Here is a 23,041-nt window from a genome sequence, read left to right as displayed (position 1 = left end):
AGTGCGCAAACCTTTGCAGAGTGTACAAACTAATCATGATTAGCCGTGTCCCCGGTTATGGACATCTTGTGTACCTGGTACTTGAATTATTGTTTGATCTCATCACTTTACTTAATGAATTTGTTGGGTTGTTAATACTACTTTGGGATTTAGTTGGGGTACCTTCTCAATAATGACTTAAACTTGGTAGTTAAATAAAAATCTATTACTTTGTTATAGGGAAAAATTGGCTTTATGCAAATGTTAACCTTAGAGCCTCCACCAGCCAAATATGCATGTAGTGATAGCTATTATTCATCATTGCTCTATATATAGTGTGAATTTGCCAGTACATTCAATGTACTGGCCTACATGGCTGCAACGTCTCATGTTGCAGGATTCTTACGACGAGTAAGTGATACGTTAGGGTTACGATGTCTACACTCAACTTTGCGGTTGGTGTTGTTGGGACTCCACAACCCTTTTGTTACTTCTGCTATATGGATTTAGGTAATAGTATTTACATTACTTTATACATATGATTTACCTCTGCTATAAATCCTCGAGTACTGTGTGTGTTAGCATACCGATCCAGGGACGACACTTAAGCACAGAGACTTCGATCCATTCGGGTCGGGTCGCTACAATGATAGTGCAACATATTTGTGGCACTGCCGTTTAGGTCTTATTGGTGTAAAGCACATGAAGAAACTCCATGCGAATGGACTTTTGGAATCACTTGATTATGAATCATTTGATTCTTGCGAACCATGCCTGATGGGCAAGATGACTAAGACTTCGTTCTGCGGAACAATGGAGCGAGCCACTAACTTATTGGAAATAATACATACCGATGTATGCGGTCCAATGAGTGTTGAGGCTCGCGGCGGGTATCGTTTTTTTGACCTTCACAGATGATTTGAGCAGATATGGGTATATCTACTTAACGAAACACAAGTCTGAAACATTTGAAAAGTTCAAAGAATTTCATAGTGAAGTAGAGAATCATCGTAAGAAGAAAATAAAGTTTCTACGATCTTATCGCGGAGGCAAATATTTGAGTTACGAGTTTGGCCTTCATTTAAAACAATGTGGAATAGTTTCATAACTCACGCCACCTGGAACACCATAGCGTAATGGTGTGTCCGAACATCGTAACCGTACTTTATTAGATATGGTGCGATCTATGATGTCTCTTATCGATTTACCACTATCGTTTTGGGGTTATGCATTAGAGACAGATGCATTCACGTTAAATAGGGCACCATCTAAATCCGTTGAGACGACACCATATTAACTGTGGTTTGGCAAGAAACCTAAGCTGTCGTTTCTTAATGTTTGGGGTTGAGATGCTTACTCTAGTATGCGTCGGTGCTATACAAACGGTTTTTAACCCCTTTCCGTGATGGCATATGGAACTGTCGCCTAGTGAGTGACGGTGATAGGGGGGTCCCTCCCACACGACCCAGAAACCGTCGGGGATAGGGTCCCTACAGTACTGCTACTCGTTTCTGCTCGCATTGCCATCGTAGTCTGTATTCTGTGGTGCTACGTTTACGATGCGCGGCCCATCACAACATTCACTATTATAGAACGTGTATGATGTGTGGCCCATCACAAATGGTTCACTATTATAGAACGTGTATGATGCGCGGCCCATCACGAACGGTTCACTATTAATAAGATTAGTTAATCGTCATACGAGTGTCGGACAGGATTACGAAACATCAAACCATCGTAACATCGTCGTACACCACAACTATCGCACACGCTATTTTGTGGTGCAACATTTACGTTGCATACTTCATCAGAAACATTTAATGGTTGTGAATCGTGTACGATAAGGCCACTAACACAAACGTTTAGTTTGGCCGCATCATTTGTCATATTGTCTGACATCGCACACGCTTTGCAAACGGCAACTGTGTGCATGCTTGCACACGTTTCCTCTCTGTGAACCATCTCGGATTATGGTGTATATCGCAAACGTTTCTGTTTTACCAACCGTGTGTGCCGTAATGACCCGGAGGGCGTAATTTCGCCGTAATTTAATTGCTGCTATTTCAAATTGTACCGAATTTGAATGTATGCTACAGCTTTATTCATATCCACAAGGTTCAAACAACCAATGCATTATTCGATTCATAGGTACATATGTTCAAGAATTACATAAGAACCAAATAAAGAATGATGAACCATAGTTGTATACTTGTACTATTAAAGACAGTAAAGAAAGAGGCGAAATACATTCTGGTTGCTGAACAAGGTGAAGCGGAATGCCCATATTGTGCCCTCCTCCATGCAGAAGGCACGCACAACTCTAGTCCAACCCCTTGAGATGGCCGACCTCCCATCCTTCACGGTCTTCATGAAAACATCTAGATAATCATCGTGTTCTGGTAGAAATACTTTAACCTTTGCATGCCCACCAATCATGTAGTTTGTGAGGTAATCTTGAGTAAACTGCTTTGGCAACCACTGCAAAGGAAAAATATTCAAACATTGTCATCTAACACAACTCATTATGGGCAGTAAAAAGAAGGCTACAGAGTTCTTACTTACCATCCTGCAGTTCGCTGTTGTCTTGGATAAAGTGTAAACAAATAGTTTAATTGCCATCGTTGGACCCATTTTACTAACAATCTTTATCAGCTTCCTCACTTGATGCTGGTTCATCGTTATCTCATTGACCCATACACAGAAAGGGTTGAAGCGCGGATCTTTACCAATGACATATGTACCTAAAAGCACCAAGTTAATATTAGAAGCTAAACAGCAATTGCACAATGATGTAGTACAACACTCTTTTATAATACTCCCTTCGTTCCTAAATATTTGTCTTTCTAGCGATTTCAACAAGTGACTACATACGAAGCAAAATGAGTGAATATACACTCTAAAATATGTCTATATACATCCGTATGTGGTAGTCCATTTGAAATATCTAGAAATACACATATTTAGGAACGGAGGGAGTATCTTATAACATCCAATATACTCACATATTAGATGAATTAACATCTTATATTATGGGCCGGAAGGAGTTTAGTGCATTCTTACAAATGATCGGCTGATTAACTTCTGCTGTATCCATGGGTTACAGTTAGTTGGAGCTAGTTCGAGCTCAAATATCCCTAAAGTATATCTAAACATGAGGGCTAGTTTGAGCTAGTTGCATCTATAACTCACCCAAAAAAACTATCCAACCCAAGAGGTGCTAATTGGAGCTAGTTCACCTAGTGTCGGTCTAAGTACACTGCTTATTGTTAAATAAAAATGGAAAGGCGTGTTAACTACAAGATGCAGCAACCAAATGTAGTCATTCATAGTGGTATTGTTGTAACTGGTACTGATGAAATTGAACTGCACAGTTCATACTTGCACATATAGAACATCACGTTGTGAATAACTGGAATAAACAATGCATACTATGAACAACCAAAGATAGCATTTGAAACTGGACATATGCTAACTACAAACAACCGAACAATCAAAAAACTTTAAAAGAGGCATATGCTAGCTATAATAGGCTTAACAGCAAGCAAATATATGCATTCCTATCGGTATGTTTAAAACTAGATTGATGAAATGTACTGCATAGTAAATAATTGCACATATAGAGCATCACATTGTGAACAACTAAAATAAACAAGGCATACTGCAAACAACCAGATATAGCAATTAAAACCAGACATATTCTCACTACACTACAAAAGGGACTCGATAAAAGAAATCATGGGTTTCCCCCTGTGAAGAGGCACGACAAAACAAATCATGGGTTTCCTCACTTGTCACAGACGGACTCGTTCCCGTGGGAAGAGCACGGACCCTGGATGCGCTCCATGTTGTCGCAGATGGGCTCCTTCCCCTTGGAAGAGCATGACTGTAGGGTGCCCTCCCTGATGTCGCGGACGGGCGCTTTCCCCTTGGAAGAGTAGATGGGCTCTTTCCCCTTGGAAGAGCCGGAGAGGGTGCCCTCCTCATGGTCGCCGTGGATGAGGTCTGACTTGGAAGCTGTGGATCCCAAGCCAGCATCGCAGAACTTGTCCTTCAAAAATGAAAAAAGGGGCTCGATGGCGATGTAGGATGGAAAATTGTTGATAGCGAGCCAGAGGAGATTAGCGGTGGGGCCATGGATGAGGTCGACGGCGGTTGAACCCGAGGGGTTGGGGGTGGGCCACTTAACCTGTGACATAGCCCGCCTCAGGCCGTCGCTGTCCATGACCTCGATATCGTAGCCGGCGGCCGAGACATGCCCGCATACTCTACCCCGCTGTTTGAGTGCCTACTGAGGGAGTCCTGGACTAAGGGGTCCTCAGGCGTCCGGCCTGTTATCTGTTGGGCCGGACTGATGGGCTATTAAGACATGAAGGCCGAAGACTATACCCGTGTCCGGATTGGACTCTACTTGGCGTGGAAGGCAAGCTAGGCGACCGATTATGAAGATTTCCTACTATGTAACCGACTCCATGTAACCCTAGATCTCTCCGGTGTCTATATAAACCGGAGAGCATAGTCCGGATAGAACAGATTCATTACCATATACTCATAGGCTAGACTTCTAGGGTTTGGCCATTACGATCTCGTGGTAGATCAACTCTTGTAACACTCATATTCATCAAGATCAATCAAGCAGGAAGTAGGGTATTACCTCCATAGAGAGGGCCCGACCCTAGGTAAACATTGTGTCCCCCATCTCCTCTTACCATCGATCCTAGACGCACAGTTTGGGACCCCCTACCCGAGATCCGCCGGTTTTGACACCGACACCTACCTCCAGTAATGGTCGTCAGCTTCCTCGGTGATGTCAGGCGAAGAGACCGCGATACACCTATCTTGGGCCAATCAGTCCTCGAGCTCCACGGGAAGCGTAGCCGGGCTTAGGCTGCGACGCTCTGGAGTGGGGGATGGGGATGGGGATCTGTGGGAAAGGGGGCGTTTGGCAGGCGTCATCTAAGAAACTCAGGGCGGCCTGGGTATGGGGATCGGTGGGTAAGCTGCATGGGCAAACCGGCAGATGTTGGCAATGGAGGCCTTGTAGGGGTGGCGGCGGCAGCGGTGGCGGGGACCTTGCTAGGGTTTCGAGCGAGGGAGGGTGTGTGTGTGTGTGCGCATGCCCGAGGAGGTTTTGTGTGTGTGTGTGTGGAGGGGGGGCGGGGGTGTTTGAGGAAATGATGCGGGTACTGAAAATTTTACTACGCGGGAGTCAAACGCGGGAGTGAAATGCCGGGGCTATTGAAAATTTTGATGATAGTGCATCGCACACGGTCCAGAGATAACTACCGTGTGTTATGAAACAGAAAAATCCTCGAGGCGGGCAGATATTTTCTAGGGATGCAGGCGGGATTGGGAACAAGAAACATCGCACATGGCCCGGAGATAACAACCATGTGTTATGAAACAGAAAAACCCTAGAGGCGGGCAGATATTTTCTAGGGATGCAGGCATGATTGGGAACAAGGAACATCGCACACGGTCCGGAGACAACAACCATGTGTTATGAAATAGAAAAACCCTCGAGGCGGGAAAATATTTTTGAGAGGGGGAGCCTCATGGAGACCAATGTACTGTGCGGATGTGTGCGTGACAGGGGCACCGTCGTGGCACATGGTTAGTTTGAGTGAACCGTGTCTGTTGCGTCATCCTAGTTGTCTAATGTTCATAAATTTGGCGAAAAATGACGCGGGAGAGGGTTAGAACACAAACACACTTGCATGTGGACCAAATTGACGTATGAAAAGGGTGGTTTGATTTTCAAATACGAAATGCAACTTTGATGTGGCACCTATCTTGAAAACCGCACGGTATTGCTTGCCCCACCCCCCTCATGTCGGCACGAAGGGAATCCTAAGCTATGAATGCATGCCACTCCCCAACCAAGGTTCACCTAGCAAAGTGCGAAGTAGCTAGCAGTCCCCTCCTCCCTCATGTTGGCACGAACGGAATCCTAAGCTATGAATGCATCCCCCCCAACCGAGGTTCACCTAGCAAAGTGCGAAGTCGCTAGCAGCCCCCTCCCTCGTGTCTGCATGAAGGGAATCCTAAGCTATGAATGCATGTCCCCCCCCCCAACCGAGGTTCACCTAGCAAAGTGTGAAGTAGCTAGAAGCCCCCCTCCCTCGTGTCGGTAGGAAGGGAATCCTAAGCTATGAATGCATGCCCCCCCAACCGAGGTTCACCCTAGTGATGGTAGCTGGAACTACGTCGGTATTTCCCCGGAGAGGGAGGATGATGTAGCACAGAGATGGTAGGTATTTCCCTCAGTTATGAAACCAAGGTATCGACCAGTAGGAGAACCAAGCAACACAACGTAAACAGCACCTGCACACAAACAATAACACCTCGCAACCCGACGAGTTAATAGGGTTGTCAATCCCTTCCAGGGTACGACGCCTCAAGATAGGTAAGCAGACGTGAGATAAATTGTAATAGATTGATAGATCGAACGCCAAATAAAATAAATAAAGATGAAACACAGCAAGGTATTTTTGTATTTTTTGGTTTAATAAATCTGAATAAAAATGCAAAGGAAAAGTAGATCGCAAGGCAAATATAAGAGAAAGAAGACTCGGGGCCATAGGTTTCACTAGAGGCTTCCCTCGAGAAAAATAGCAAACGATGGGTAAACAAATTACTGTTGGGCAATTGATAGAACTTCAAATAATTATGACGATATCCAGGCAATGATCATTACATAGGCATCACATCCAAGATTAGTAGACCGAATCCTCCCTGCATCTACTACTATTACTCCACACATCGACCGCTATCCAGCATGCATCTAGTCTATTAAGTTCATGGAAAAACGGAGTAATGCAATAAGAACGATGACATGATGTAGACAAGATCCGTTTATCTATATGGTGGTAGATATAGATCTCGTCTTCTTATCCTTAGTAGCAACGATGCATACATGTCGTTTCCCTTTCAGTCACTGGCATCGAGCACCGTAAGATCGAACCCACTACCGGCACCTCTTCCCATTCCAAGATAAATAGATCAAGTTTGCCAAACAAAACACAAATATCGGAGAAGAAATACGGGGCTATAAGAGATCATGCATATGAGAGATCAAAGAAACTCAAATAACTTTCATGGATATAAAAAGATATGACTCATCATAAACTCGAAGTTCATCAGATCCCAACAAACACACCGCAAAAGAGTTACATCGTATGGATCTCCAAGAGACCATTGTATTGAGAAATCAGTGAGAGAGAGAAAGCCATCTAGCTACTAACTACGGACCCGAAGGTCTACAAGGAACTACTCACGCATCATCGGAGAGGCACCAATGGAAGTGGTGAACCCCTCCGTGGTTGTGTCTAGATTGGATCTGGTGGTTCAGGACTCTATGGCGGCTGGATGAGTCTTTTGTTGATGTTTCTAGGGTTTCTGGAATATTGTGGTATTTATAGAGGAAAGAGGCGGTCCAGGGGGCACCCGAGGTGGGCACAACCCACCAGGGCGCGCCAGGTCCTCCTGGCGCGCCCTGGTGGGTTGTCCCCTCCCCGGGACTCCCCCCAGGTGCAACCAGGGCCCATCTGCTTCCTTTTGGCCCATAAAAACTCATCATGAAGTTTCGTGGCATTTGGTCTCCGTTTGATATTGATTTCCTGCGATGTAAAAAACATGGAAAAAACAGCAACTGGCACTTGGCACTATGTCAATAGTTTAGTACCAAAAAATGATATAAAATGACTATAAAATGATTATAAAACATCCAATATTGATAATAAAACAACATAGAACAATAAAAAGTTATAGATACGTTGGAGACGTATCAGCATCCCCAAGCTTAACTCCTACTCGTCCTCGAGTAGGTAAGTGATAAAAACAGAATTTTTGATGTGGAGTGTTGTTCATCAAGTCATATCATATTCTTTTCTTTATAGCATGGACATTTGGACTTTTATGCGATTCAAAGCAATAGTCTAGTTTTGACATAATAATTTAGATACTCAAGCATATCAACAAGCAACCATGTCTTTCAAAATATCAATGCTAAAATAAGTTATCCCTAGCCTATCACGCTCAAACATTGATCCATTCATGAAACACACTCGAATATTAACTACACCCAAGCACTGTCATATTGCCTCCTAGTTGGTGCTTTTGTAAGAGAAGATGGAGACTCAAATTTCAAAAAATAAAAATTGCATCAAGTAAAAGAAAGGCCCTATGCAGAGGGAAGTTGGGATTTTGTAGAGGTGCCAGAGCTCAAAGCGAAGAATTAGAGATAAAAACATTTTGGGAGGTGTATCCATCCCACCAATGAAAACGACTCAGAGCTACGAACGCTTTCCATGCTAGATATGCCCTAGGCGGTTCCCAAAAAGAAAATAAAGTGTATTCCTTTTTACACCATTCTTTCACTTCCCATGGCTAGCCGTATCCACGGGTGCCCTCTATACCAACACTTTCCAAGGAATTTATTATTTGACAACAGAAATATTTTTTTGCATTTCGGGACTGGGCATCCCTAAAACCTTCGCCTTACTCTCATGCAATGACAAGTGAATAAACACTCATCTTGAGAATAACACATCTAGCATGGAAAATATTAGCCACCCGTTACCGTTCCGCTAGCGAAACAAACACACAAAAGAGAAGTTTATTTTGAAGATTTCAGATGGCACATACAAATTTTCTTAGAACGGCAAAAGAATACCGCATATAGGTAGATATAGTGGACTCATGTGGCAAAACTGGTTTAAAGGATTTTGGATGCACAAGTAGAGGTCATACTTAGTGCAAAATGAAGGCTAGCAAAAGATTGGGAAGCGACCAACCAAGAAACGAATAATCTCATAAGCAAGCATTATGCATAATTAACACCGAATAATGCACCACAAGTAGGATATAATTTTCATTGCATGATTACTGACTTTCGTGCGTGCATAGGGAATCACAAACCTTAACACCAATATTCCTACTAGAGCACAATTACTCATCAACATAACTCACATATCACATAATCATATCTCAAAACTATTACTAAGAATCAAGTTTATTTTGTCCAATGATCTTCATGACATTTTCTTTTTCTTTATCCTTCTTGGATATCTATCAGTTTGGGACTAACTTATATATATATATATATATATATGTTATATATATATATATGTTGCTTTTCATAAGCTCAAACAAATATAAGTGAAGATCATGAGCATAACAAATTTTCTTTTCTCTCAAAATAATTTAAGTGAAGCAAGAGAGCATTTCTTCAAAAATAACAAAGCACACCGTGCTCAAAAAGATATAAGTGAAGCACTAGAGCAAATCCATGCTCATAAAAGATTTAAGTGAAGCATAGAGAGCAATTCTAACAAGTCATGATATAATTTTGGCTCTCTCAACTAGGTGTGTCCAGCAAGGATTTATGACTTAAAACATAAAATAAAAGAAGCAAAGAAACATATCATACAAGACGCTCCAAGCAAAACACATATCATGTGACGAATAAAAATATAGCCTCGAGTAAAATACCGATAGTTGTTGGAAGAAAGCGGGTATGCCACTCGGGAGCATCCCCAAGCTTAGTTGGTTGCTTGTTCTTGGATAATAGCTTGGGATGCCAGGGCATCCCCAAGCTTAGGCTCTTACATCCTTCCTCCATCCATCGGAAGATAACCCAAAACTTGAAAACTTCAATCACACAAAACTCAACAAAACCTTCGTGAGATCCGTTAGTGTAAGAAAAATAAACCACTACTATAAGTGTTGAATCAAAACAATTATTATTTTTGTATTATATCTACTGTATTCCAACTTTTCTATGGCAAAAACTCATCAAAGAAAACCATAGAGCCATCAAAATAAGCACACAACACAAAGAAAACAGAATCTGTGAAAACAGAACAGTCTGTAGCAATATGATTTGTTCGAATACTTCTGGAACTCCAAAAATTCTACAAAAATAGGATGACCAGGGTAATTTTTATATTAATCTTCTTCAAAAAGAATCATGGCAAAAGCTCTTTTCTGTGATTTATGAAAATTATTTTCGTGAGCGCAAAGTTTCTGTCTTTTCAGCAAGATCAAACAACTATCACCCAAGAAGATCCTATAGGCTTTACTTGGCAAAAACACTAAATAAAACATAAAAGACACAATAATAACAGTATAATATTTGTTCTAACACACAAGAATAGAAAGCAAAAAGAAAAAATAAAATTTATTCATTGGGTTGCCTCCCAACAAGCGCTATAGTTTTAGGGCCAATTCCAGTTCTGCCCCTAACTCGAACCCACCACTCAGTGTTGCCCCTAATTTTCAGGTATGCTCAGTTTTGCCTCCCCACCGTTAGTGTCACTTATAGAAATGCCCTTTTGTGCCGTTACCGTCCGGTCAAAGTACTTTGACCATCCAGAAAAAATAGCAAAAAAAATCAAAAAAATATGAAATTTGGTGGGATCGAAGATAGTCATGTCCGCAAGGCGCGTGCACATTTTTGTGTTGGTTGGACACTCCAGGAGCTTGTGGCAAAGGAAAACAAAAATAATTTATGCCCATGAATAGTAAATTCGAAAAAATAGCAAAAAAGTTCAAAAAAATTTGAATTTATTTGGCGTCAGAGAGGCTTGAGTGCACAAGGTGCTTGCAAGTTTTGGTGATCAAATGACGTATGAGGCGCTCTAGAGAAGAAGAACAAAATAGTGCATTTTTTCAAAGATTTTTTGAGCTAACATTTGTTTTTTTTCTCCACGAGCTCCTATGATGTCCAAACACAACAAAAACGTGCACAGATCTTGCGCACCTGAATATCTTCAGTCCCAGGAAATTTCATATTTTTTTGATTTTTTCAATTTTTTGAATTTACTATTCGCATGCGTTCAAAATTTATGTCTTCCATTGCCACGAGCTCCCAGGGTGTCCGAACGGCATGAAAATTTGTACACGCCTTGCAGACATGAGTATCTTCGATCCCACAAAGTTTCAATTTTTTTATTTTTTTGCTATTTTTTCAGGATGGTCAAAGACCTTTGACCGGACGGTAACGGCAGAGAAGGGCATTTCTATAAGTGAAACTAACGGCGGAGGGGCAAAACTGAGCATACCTAAAAATTAGGGGCAAAACTGAGTAGTGGGTTTGAGTTAAGGGCATAGATGTAAATGTCCCATAGTTTTATGCCCCTAGCTAGGCATAATATTTCAACGATGCTCACACAACAGATAATAATTGAAACACAAAGTGAGCATCATGAAACATGTTACAAACAAATTTAAGTCTGAGACAGAAATTATGCCATTATTGCTTCTTTCATTTAAAAGCTTGAGTCGGTTCTATCTAGCTAAGTTATTCAATAAAGTAGATCGAAGTGTGTGATGCTTGTGAGTTTGGCAACTACTATATACGATATTTATAACAATACTTGATACTTGATTTATGACTTCCTCTACCTAGACCCACACCTACTTTGAATTTAACTTAACGGAGCGGTGGATCCAATAAAAAGGGACTACTAACATACTTCCTATGCATAGGAATTTTATAAGAAAACAAATTATCGAGACAAGAAATATCTAGCATATGCAAAGGAGAGGAATAAAACATTGATAATCTCAACACAACGAGAGGAAATTTAATAACATGGAACTTTCTAAAACCAAATTTTCCTCTCTCATAATAATTATATGTAGGATCATAATCAAATTCAATAATATAACTATCATATAAAATTTTCTCTCTATGATCCACATGCATGCAAAGTTGACACTCTTTCAAAATAGTGGGATTATTTTTAGCTAAAGTTGACACTCTTCCAAACCCACTTTTAATATTATCGCAAACATATTCATCATGAGGCTTAAATAAAGTTTCAAGATCATAAGAAACATTATCACCCCAACCATGATCATTGTAATAAGTAGCGGACATAACAAAACAAGCATCCCCAAGTTTGGGGTTTTGCATATTATTAGTACAATTGACATTAATGGAATTTATAGTAAAATTATTGCAATCATGCTTTTCATTCAAGGAGATATCATGAATCACTTCATAAATTTCTTCATCACAATTTTCAGATTCACGAACCTCAAGCAAAACTTCATAAAGATAATATAGTGAACTCAGTTCACCAGCAATAGGTTCATCATAATTGGATCTCTTGAAAAGATTAGCAAGTGGATGAGGATCCATATCAACAATTTTTTAGAAAGAAAAGATGCAAGCAAATAGAAGGCACATGGCAACACAAGCGAACATGAGATCTGACGAGAAAAAGGCAAACGGAAAAGAGGGCGAATAAAACAGCAAATGTTTGTGAAGTGGGGGAGAGGAAAACGAGAGGCAAATGGCGAATAATGTAAATTGCAAGGAGATGAGATTTGTGATTAGGAACCTGGTTATGTTGAAGATCCTCCCCGGCAACGGCGCCAGGCATTCTCCTTGATGGAAGATGGAACTACGTCGGTATTTCCCCGGAGAAGGAGGGATGATGTAGCACAACGACGGTAGGTATTTCCCTCAGTTATGAAACCAAGGTATCGAACCAGTAGGAGAACCAAGCAACACAACATAAACAACACCTGCACACAAACAACAACACCTCACAACCCGACGAGTTAAAGGGGTTGTCAATCCCTTCCGGGGTACACGCGCCTCAAGATAGGCAAGTGGACATGAGATAAATTGTAATAGATTGATAGATCGAACGACAAATAAAATAAAGAAAGATAAAACGCTGCAAGGTATTTTTGTATTTTTTTGGTTTAATAGATCTGAATAAAAATGCAAAGGAAAAGTAGATCGCAAGGAAAATATATGAGAAAGGAGACCCGGGGGCCGTAGGTTTCACTAGTGGCTTCTCTCGAGAAAAATAGCAAACGGTGGGTAAACAAATTACTGTTGGTCAATTGATAGAACTTCAAATAATTATGACGATATCCAGGCAATGATCAGTACATAGGCATCACGTCCAAGATTAGTAGACCGAGTCCTGCCTGCATCTACTACTATTACTCCACACATCAACCGCTATCCAGCATGCATCTAGTGTATTAAGTTCATGGAAAAATGGAGTAATGCAATAAGAACGATGACATGATGTAGACAAGGTCCGTTTATCTATATGGAGGTAGATATAGATCTCGTCTTCTTATCCTTAGTAGGAACGATGCATACATGTCGTTTCCCTTTCAGTCACTGGGATCGAGCACCGTAAGATCGAACCCACTACAGGACACCTCTTCCCATTGCAAGATAAATAGATCAAGTTTGCCAAACAAAACCCAAATATCGAAGAAGAAATACGAGGCTACAAGAGATCATGCATATAAGAGATCAAAGAAACTCAAATAACTTTCATGGATATAAAAAGATATGACTGATCATAAACTTGAAGTTCATCAGATCCCAACAAACACACCGCAAAAGAGTTACATCATATAGATCTCCAAGAGACCATTGTATTGAGAATTCAGCGAGAGAGAGAGAGAGAGAGAGAGAGATAGAGAGAAAGCCATCTAGCTACTAACTATGGACCCGAAGTTCTACAAGGAACTACTCACGCATCATCGGAGAGGCACCAATGGAAGTGGTGAACCCCTCCGTGATGGTTTCTAGATTGGATCTGGTGGTTCTGGACTCTACGGCGGCTGGATGAATATTTCGTTGATGCTTCTATGGTTTCTAGAATATTGTGGTATTTATAGAGCAAAGAGGCGGTCTGGGAGGCACCCGAGGTAGGCACAACCCACCAGGGCGCGCCAGGGCCTCCTGGCGCACCCTGGTGGGTTGTCCCCTCCTCGGGACTCCCCCCAGGTGTAACCAGGGCCCATCTGCTTCGTTTTGGCCCATAAAAAATCATCGTGAAGTTTCGTGGCATTTGGACTCCGTTTGATATTGATTTCCTGCGATGTAAAAAACATGGAAAAAACAGCAACTGGCACTTGGCACTATGTCAATAGGTTAGTACCAAAAAAGATATAAAATGATTATAAAACATCCAAGATTGATAATAAAACAACATGGAACAATAAAAAATTATAGATATGTTGGAGACGTATCACCTAGCAATGTGCGAAGTAGCTAGCAGCCCCCCCCTCGTGTCGGCACGAAGGGAATCCTAAGCTATGAATGCATGCCCCCCCCAACCGAGGTTCACCTAGCAAAGTGCGAAGTAGCTAGCAGCCCCCCTCCCTAGTGTCGGCACGAAGGGAATCCTAAGTTATGAATGCATGCCCCCCCCATTTGAGGTTCACCAAGCAAAGTGCGAAGTAGCTAGCAGCCCCCCCTCGTGTCGCCACGAAGGGAATCCTAAGCTATGAATGCATTCCCCCAACCGAGGTTCACCTAGCAAAGTGCGAAGTAGCAACCCCCCCCCCCCCCACACACACACACTTTCAGTCGGCAGGCCAGAGAGGCATATCTTGCCAGGATGGATCATAAAATGGACCAAGAATAATCCACCTTGGTCGTATAACCTCTCTCTTGTTGTTGGTCAAAGTGATGGCCGTCCATGCGACCCCGGGGATGGGCTAGCTCGCCAATAATCACGCAAGTAGGTAGTCCGCGAAGACAACCACTGCATGCGTGTGGCCCAAACATATGTATGGATAGGTGTGTTTTTGAGTAACAATGGAACAACTTTGATGTGGCATCGTGATTTCGAACTAGAAATACCCACACTGAGTGAGGGTTAGGTTGACGATGGATATGTATGTTACACCACACTTCAAGCCAACGACGGGGATCCATGCATGCATGCGTGCATAGTATATGCGCTCAAACTTAAGGTCTGAATCTCACCATGACCTATACTACGATAACACGAACCAAATGAAGAATCCACCATGGTAACCTATCTTGTTGTTGGTCAATGTGACCATGGATGTCCACGCGGGCCCATGAATATATAGGCTTGTCGTCGATAACCACGTGAGGGAGTGTACCGTTCGAAGGCAACCATTACATGCATATGTATGGAGGTGATGCGTGCATGCATGTTTGAAGACCATTTCACAACATTGATGTGGCGCGTGCATCAAAAATCATACACTAGCTCCCCACACAGAGCGAGATTGGTTCATGACGTGTCGTTGTACTAGCCACTTCGACTCGATGGGAGGGATTCATGCGTACACATGCATGTGTGTGTGCTCAAATTGTATCATGCATGTCATCCCAAAGCATGACCTATATATATACCGTATTACAAGCAAAAATAATAATCCCCTCCTAAGTCAAATTAACCTCTCTTGTTGTCAGGCAAAAAGTAGTGATGGACCAAGTGGGCCCACAGATGGAAAGCATCGATATCGCTGATAACCGCTTAAGTGGGTGCGAGAGGACAACCACCATCGCTTTGCATGTGGGCCAAACATATATATGTTGAATACCCAAAATGCACAACTTTTATGTGCCACATGCCTCAAAAACCGTAAACCATGCACCCACACAGAGCGAGGTTCATGAAGCGTACTACATATGATGGTCCCCTTCCCCCCTCTTCACCGCATACTATATGCTCCTGCCGTAATATGTAGAACCCAAAAGAATCCTCATCGATGGTGAAATTAAGTAACCTCTCCTGATGTAGGTCAAAGTGATGCATGCATGCATCAACGACGGCCTCGTGGGCCCCTAGATGGAAGCGTCACACGTGAGTGTCCTAGCTAGGATAACCACCGCGTGCATGCATGTGGCCCAAAGAGGTGTTGTGTGATGTTTGAATAGCCAATTTCACAATTTTGATGTGGCACGTGCCTCGGAAACCAAAAAGTCCCGACACAGAGTGAGGTGTACTTGTTCACGGACGCATACATATAGTATATATGCTAGTCCCCTCCCACCTCTTCGACGCGTACTATATACCACCATAACATAAACAAAAAAGATTCTACCTTGCTGGTAAAATTAACCTCACTGCCGGCTGTTCGTCAAAGTGATGGACGACGACCTCGCGGGCCCACAGAAAGCGTCACACGCGAGTATCGAGTGTCATGTAGGACAACCATCGACTGCATGTGGCCAAAACATGTATGTATGAAAGGGTTGTGTAATGTTTTAAATAACGATTCACGACTCTGATGTGGCACCGGCCTGCCTAACATAACGGCCAACCCACACGGTGGCTCACAACTCGTAGTGTACTACGAGCCACCCGCCACCCCCAGACGCACACACCCACACACACACTGCGAATCCACTGCAACTACGATGCATGTTAAATTAATTATCCCACGGTGAAAATATGTTACCAAAGGAGGGACGTTTTAAGTTCGAAAAAATCACAGAGATCATTAAGACGTATTAGTACATTAACTGATTGATTTCTACGGGTATAATGTGCAAAAATCAAATTTGAGCTACATGCACACGTGACAGTGCACCTAAATGGATTGCAAAAACACATGTGTCTCACTGGGTGCATGTTTACTCCCCGTGCAACAAATTTCAAACATTGAGAATCTTGATTTTTGAATTCTAGTACATCCAAACTTATTTGAAGTTCATGGAACTTATCGTGTTGTCATATGGACACCAATACAAAGTGGCATTGTACTTTTTTTGTCAAATTTGAGACCAGTTTTGATGTAATCTTTATCTAATTACAAACGGGAGATTATTAATAATTGGGAACCAATATCCCAAACGGAATATTTATTCGAACCGTGAGCGTTAGACCAACAATGGATACATGCCATACTTCAGTTAAGCAATAAAGCGGCAACATTAATCATCCAAATAGAAAAACAATATACGTGCCGCCGCACGACCCGTGTGTCGTGCGAGCAGGCGCGAGTTGATGGGACGCATGCGAGCAGTCCGCCACGCAGGCAGACGGGGAGGCGTGCGTGTAGGTGTGTGAATTGACGGAGGCGTGCTCAGTGCGCAGTGTCATCGGGAGGCTTGCGAGTAGCTGTGTGAAACTTTGGTAGGCATGCCAGCAGTCCGGTGCGCAGGCTCACCGCGGAGGCAAGCCATCGGTTTGACCGCCGCCCGCCTGTCTCCCACAACTCCCAGTACTCCATATTAATGGTGCGCCCGAGCGGCCGCACCCCCATCCTCGCCACACACACAATCCTCTCTCTCCGCTTGCATCCTCAAAGCCGTCAGTGTATGAGGATGCTGCCGAAGCGCCCCATTAGAGGGAGTGGCGACGCCGGGGCAGCTAAAGCACCGGAGCACGGCGTGGAGATGGAGACAGAGCTTGCCATCACCGCCGGTGAGTTATCGCTGCACCCTGACGTCGTCGACGGCGTCGAGCTTCCACAGCCGGAGCCGGAGTTCCAGACCAACTCTGGTGACGACCCCGGGGACGACTCCGACGACCACTCCAGTGGTGACTCCGACGACCACTCCGGCGACGACTCCGACGGACAGCTGGTTAGTCATCTATACGCATTTATGTGCCAAATAGATCATAGGGTTTCTCTAGTTACTCCTGCCTCCCCCTTTTTGGAATAGAAATCATATGGTTATGTTCTCCCAATCCATGAAATCTGAGTAAGTTTCGTTAGATCCGTGTAGTGTATTGATTGTTTGAATGGTACAAGTGATAAGTGATTAGTTGCTTCATCTATGCAAATTATTTCTGCTAGTAATCAGACTAGGGTTAATGTTCGTGCTAATAATTCCTAGCCAGGACTTGACAATTGATTTTGAATGACCTACATATGTTTGTGCCATTATTTTCTTCAAGATTGGTCTATACATAGACGACTGTGCTTAAAAGTCGAACCATAATCTCTGGATGTGTATGAATTAATAGCCATAAATTCCTAATCCTACTTAACGGCATCTAATCATTGATTTGATGCCAAATTTGTTTTACTATTTGTATAGGTGCTGTCTGACGATGTGGACAGCGAGGATGAAGATGTCCAGAGGAGGTACAAGAGGCAAATCCCGAGGGAGCTTTATGCGGGAATGCATAACAGGCGTATTAGGACCTGGAATGGCGGCTATCGATGCCCATTTTGCAACCACAAGCTTCATGACGCGTATCTAAGTGTTCTGGCGCATGCAAGAGGACGGGCCGTTGGCTCCTTCAAGCAGAAGTATTCTCGCAGGGTGGCGCACGACGCGTACGCCGAGTGCCTGGAGAAGCTTCAGGATCGTGCCGGCATGTGAGATGAGATGTGGGATGGCTCGAACTATGTACGCTTGAGTGTTCTTAATGACGGTTGGACTATGTACTTATGGTTGAACTATGCTTATGTACGTGTACGCTTGTTATCTATGTCTGAGTATGTTTTATCTATGTTTACTTATGTCTAACCGTGGGATATGGATGCAACCAGTTCGGTTGATGGAATCTACCTCTATCTTGGTTTATTGGTCCTCTTTGTAATTTGTGTTAAATTTAGACCAAAGGTTTAACTGACAAAATCTTAGTGCAGGTCAGCAAAAATTATATCATTGGATGGGTATTTGAGCATAGTGTTCAATGATATAATTTTTGGTGACATGCATAAACATTTCTTAGTTAAATATTTGGTCAAAATTACAAAGGGGGTCCAATAAACCAGGACGGAGGTAGTACGTCAATCACACACGGTTCCCAAAATTGGAACCGTGTGCAATGAATTTCATTTTGCCTATTGCGTCAATCACACACGGTTCGCTCTAGCAAACCGTCGCCTCCAAAATTCTTTGTGGGACAGAAAACCCTCACCACCCAATTCAAAAAAGAAAAAAGAAAACCCTGACCATCCCCACGTCACAAAAACCCTCACCCCGCCCGCCACCCCCTCCGGCCCCCATTCGCACCTGCACAAGCTCCTCTGCGACTATGCCGTGGCACCGCCTATCGCGGCGGTAAACACTTAGCTCGATGCCTGCCACCACCGCCAGGTTGCCGGCAAAGCCCATCGCATTTCGCCACTTCCGCTTGCCGCCGCCTATCGCCATCGACTTTCTCGACGCTGCTCATGGTCGTCCTAGCTCCGCTTGGTTGGGGAATCTTCCGTACTGAGGGTTCTTTCTCATGGACGAAAAGGTAACTAATTTAATGAGATATTATCTCATCTCTTATCCCAGTTCATCTGCCTCCTGTAATCACCTGACAGAAATCGTCGTGAATTCATTATTATTCGATCTGTTTTGAGGGTTTTCCTTCATTCATAGAATTTATAGTGCGCCGACACATCAGGACTTTGTGACCTCCGCCAGAGATTCCATCTCACCGTACCAGATAACTGGAGGATGCGGGCAGTATGTTCAATCTCACCCTACATCGGTTGGCATGGCCCACTTTCCTGAACATATTCTAAATATTGCTACATTTGGATAAAAGGTGCCACATGCACCATATATGTCAAAGGGGATTTTCCCCACTTCTTTCTATATTAGGCAAATTAATGATGTATTATTCTTTCGATTACTCTCATATTTCCATGACATCATGTTTACCCTATCAGTTTAATTATAGATTTTTGTACTTCGATTTCAACTGCTGTACAGTTCTTTCAATTTGGGCCCATATTTGCATGTTACCATATTTTATTTAACAATCCTACCATTTTCTGCAGTGCATCCGTTGCTATGCAACAAATTATGTAGTGCACAATCTTTCCCTTTACCTAGATCAAGACTGCCCGGATGTCATACCACACACAAACCATGGATTTACAATCGTTGCTACTGCAAGACTTGATGAACATGGTGACTCCTATTTTGGCACTAGTTTTTGGAAAGAAATTTCTAAGTTTTATGTACTGAAAGCTGGCACTAAAATTGCACTGCACATAAAAGGGCCTGGTCATGAGATATATGCTAACTTCCCCGACAAAAACATCCGTCCAGACTTTGTTCGAAGTAAGTTTTCTTTTCAACTATCTCCATGTTGACTTACCCAGCAATGTCATATGAATTGTGTAGTATTTAAGCAACCAACTGTTATTCCCTTTTCTTACTATATTCCTACCTAATAACTTCTAGTTACCAATACACTTTTCTATTGCCCTATTTTAACTAAATATTTCCTGTACTCCCATTTCTATCAAAAATCTCCATTGACAAGGAGACTCTGGAGGTGGAGAACGGGGCTGCCAACAAGCGGAGGCGGGGCGAGCTAGAACCGCAAGCGACTCCAGGAGGCCTAGACTTCATCAGCAGCCTCCCCGATGATATGTTGGCAGTCATCATCTCCCTCCTCCCAATCAAATATGGGGCGCGGACAACCGTCCTTTCCCAGCGGTGGCGCCCCCTATGGAAGTCCAGCCCTATCGACCTCATCGACACCCACGAGCTCTGCCATGCCTATCGCAAAAGCTTGGATGCGTTCTCCAAGATCCTCGGCAGTCACCTTGGTCCAACCAGAGGCCTTAGAATGGGCAAGTTCCGTTCCAACGGCAAGGACCGAGCCATGCTTTACGACTGGTTCCGATCCCCCGCCGTAGACCAGCTCGAGGAGCTCACTTTTGATGATGGGCATATGCGGTCGCTGCCAATGTTCGCACTCCGCCTCGCGCCCACGCTGCGCGTCGTCAAGTTCACGAACTGCCATCCCCCCTTAATGACGCGCCCGCTCTTATTCTACCACGACTGAAGCACCTCGAGATCATCGCCGTCTGCCTCTCAAACGGTGACATGGAGCGCGTGCTCCATGGCTGTACTGCACTCGAGTACCTTCGTCTTCAGGCGATCAATGGGTTGAGTACCTTCCACATCACCTCCATGACTCTCCGGACGAATTATGTGTGTTGCTGGTGCGGCGACAAGATGTGTACCACGGTATGGTCATTGAGGACACACCTACACTTGAGAGATTACTTGTAGTTGATCAAGAAGGTCCAACAAGAATCAATGTCATTTCTGTGCCGAAATTGACAGTGGTGGGCTACTCGTCAGACAAATACTCCGAACTTGTTATTGGATCCACACCCGTTCAGGTATAATTGCCGCCTTCTACCTCTCCTTCTAAAAATTAACATTATTTCTAATTTTGAAGATGTTTGTTCGTTTATCATTCAGAAAATGATTGTGACAAGCTTGACCCCGAAACTGCGCACACTAAAGGTCTTGGCACTAGAATCTATCGGCCCCAACCTGGAGCAAGTTGTCAGTTTCCTGAGATGCTTTCCGTGCCTGGAGAAGCTATATATTGAGGTGATGTTCCTTTCCTGTTAAATGTTAACTATAAGGGAGTTCAATTTGTGACACACCTTTTTCCAAGTTAACAATGACAATGTACTACGATTTCTGAAGGATTCTTTGGGAGGATTTCAGTACATACATGTTCCACCCCCCCCCCCATATGGTTACAATCAATAAGGATTTCTCCTTTGGGTTCATTTGTACTAGTTTTCTTAGGGAACTTTTCATCCACTCCAACCTCTTGTGAAGAAGGCTACATTTTTCTAGAATGTAATCAAATGCCCATGTTAATCATGTCAGATCGAAGATGGCATGCATGTTAGTGCATTTTACAAATCCTGCAAACCAAATAGGCCTGTAGTAATGTTCAAAACTACATGTTGGCACTAACACATTTTCTTCTTTTGCAGCTAAGATTAGGCCCAGTGGTGGATAATGTGATACAATATAACAATCATGTCGAATGCCTAGATCTGTATCTCTCGGAAATTACTTTGAACTCCTAACGAGGGACCTTACCAGAGATTATATTCGCCAGGTTCTTTGTTCTCAGCGCAAGGGTGCTGAAGGAAATGACGTTACCCTACATTTATTTCGCAAAACTTAATGGTTTGTTGATCAGCGCTGGCGCCTGCGGCAGAATGGAATAGGCTCCAAAAATACTGAATTTCATTTTGGAACTTTAGATGACAGAGTAATCGGAAGTCATCGTGTCAACCCCATACATGACTTCTCAGTGGCTGACCCCTTTGCAAAAATTGTGAGGTTTCGAAACCAGACTTAGAAGTGGTAATATTAGTTTCAACCTCTCTGATATCCATGTTCAGCGGATCAGCGCGAGCGTTTGCAGCTGATGAGCTGAATTTCATTTCTAATATCAGTTTGTGTGACGCTCCCGATTCAATCGTACACTAATCATACACGCAAATGTGTACGATCAAGACCAGGGACTCACGGGAAGATATCAGAACACAACTCTAGACACAAATTAAAATAATACAAGCTTTATATTACAAGCCAGGGGCCTCGAGGGCTCGAATACATCAGCTTGAATACACAAGTCAGTGGAAGCAACAATATCTGAGTACAGACATAAGTTGAACAAGTTTTCCTTAAGAAGGCTAGCACAAAAGTATCAACGATCGAAAAGGAAAGGCCTCCTTCCTGGGAGCCTCCTAACTACTCCTGGTCGTCGGCGGCCTCCACGTAGTAGTAAGCACCCTCGTGGTGGTAGTAGTCGTCACCGACAGTGGCGTCTGATTCCTGGGCTCCACCATCTGGTTGTGACATCCGGAAAGAAAGGAAAAGGGGGAAATTAGGGAGCAAGGCAACCGTGAGTACTCATCCAAATTACTCGCAAGAAAGGATCTACACTACGTATGCATCGGTGTCAATGAAATGGGTAGTATCTGTGCACTGAACTGCGGAATGCCAGAAGAGTAGGGGAAAGCCTAGCCTATCGAAGACTAACATCTCCAAGCATCTTGCAGCATCAGAAGAGATAGAGAGTGGCATATTATAATATTAGTAAGTATGTTGTAACATCGCCCAGAGATCACTTCCTCGACTCCCTGCAAGAAAACAATCCCGGAGCCATCATTTTCATTACATGCCTCAGCATCAAGTTCTAGCTGTATCAATCGGGATACAACTCCAAGTGTCCGTTACCGTAGGACAGGCTATTGATAGATGTTTTCTTCCCTGCAGGGGTGCACCAGCTTACCCACCACGCTCGCTTAACTCCGACCGGACATACCTTACTGGGTCATGCCCGGCCTCGGCCAAACAATACGCCGCAACCCGACCTAGGCTTAATAGAGAGGTCAGCACGCCGGATTAAACCTATGCCCCCAGGGGTCTTGGACCATCGCCCCGCGAACTCCTGCACGTTGCGTGGGCGGCCGGTGAGCAGACCTAGCTAGCTCCTTAAAAAGGCAGGTGCTTACGGAGTCCAACCCGGCGTGCGCCGCTCAGTCGCATGACGTCTATTAAGCTTCGGGTGATGCATACGAT

The sequence above is a fragment of the Triticum aestivum genome, chromosome 1D (assembly GCF_018294505.1).
Source record: "Triticum aestivum cultivar Chinese Spring chromosome 1D, IWGSC CS RefSeq v2.1, whole genome shotgun sequence".
NCBI lineage: Eukaryota > Viridiplantae > Streptophyta > Magnoliopsida > Poales > Poaceae > Triticum > Triticum aestivum.
This window is presented reverse-complemented; position numbering follows the sequence as displayed.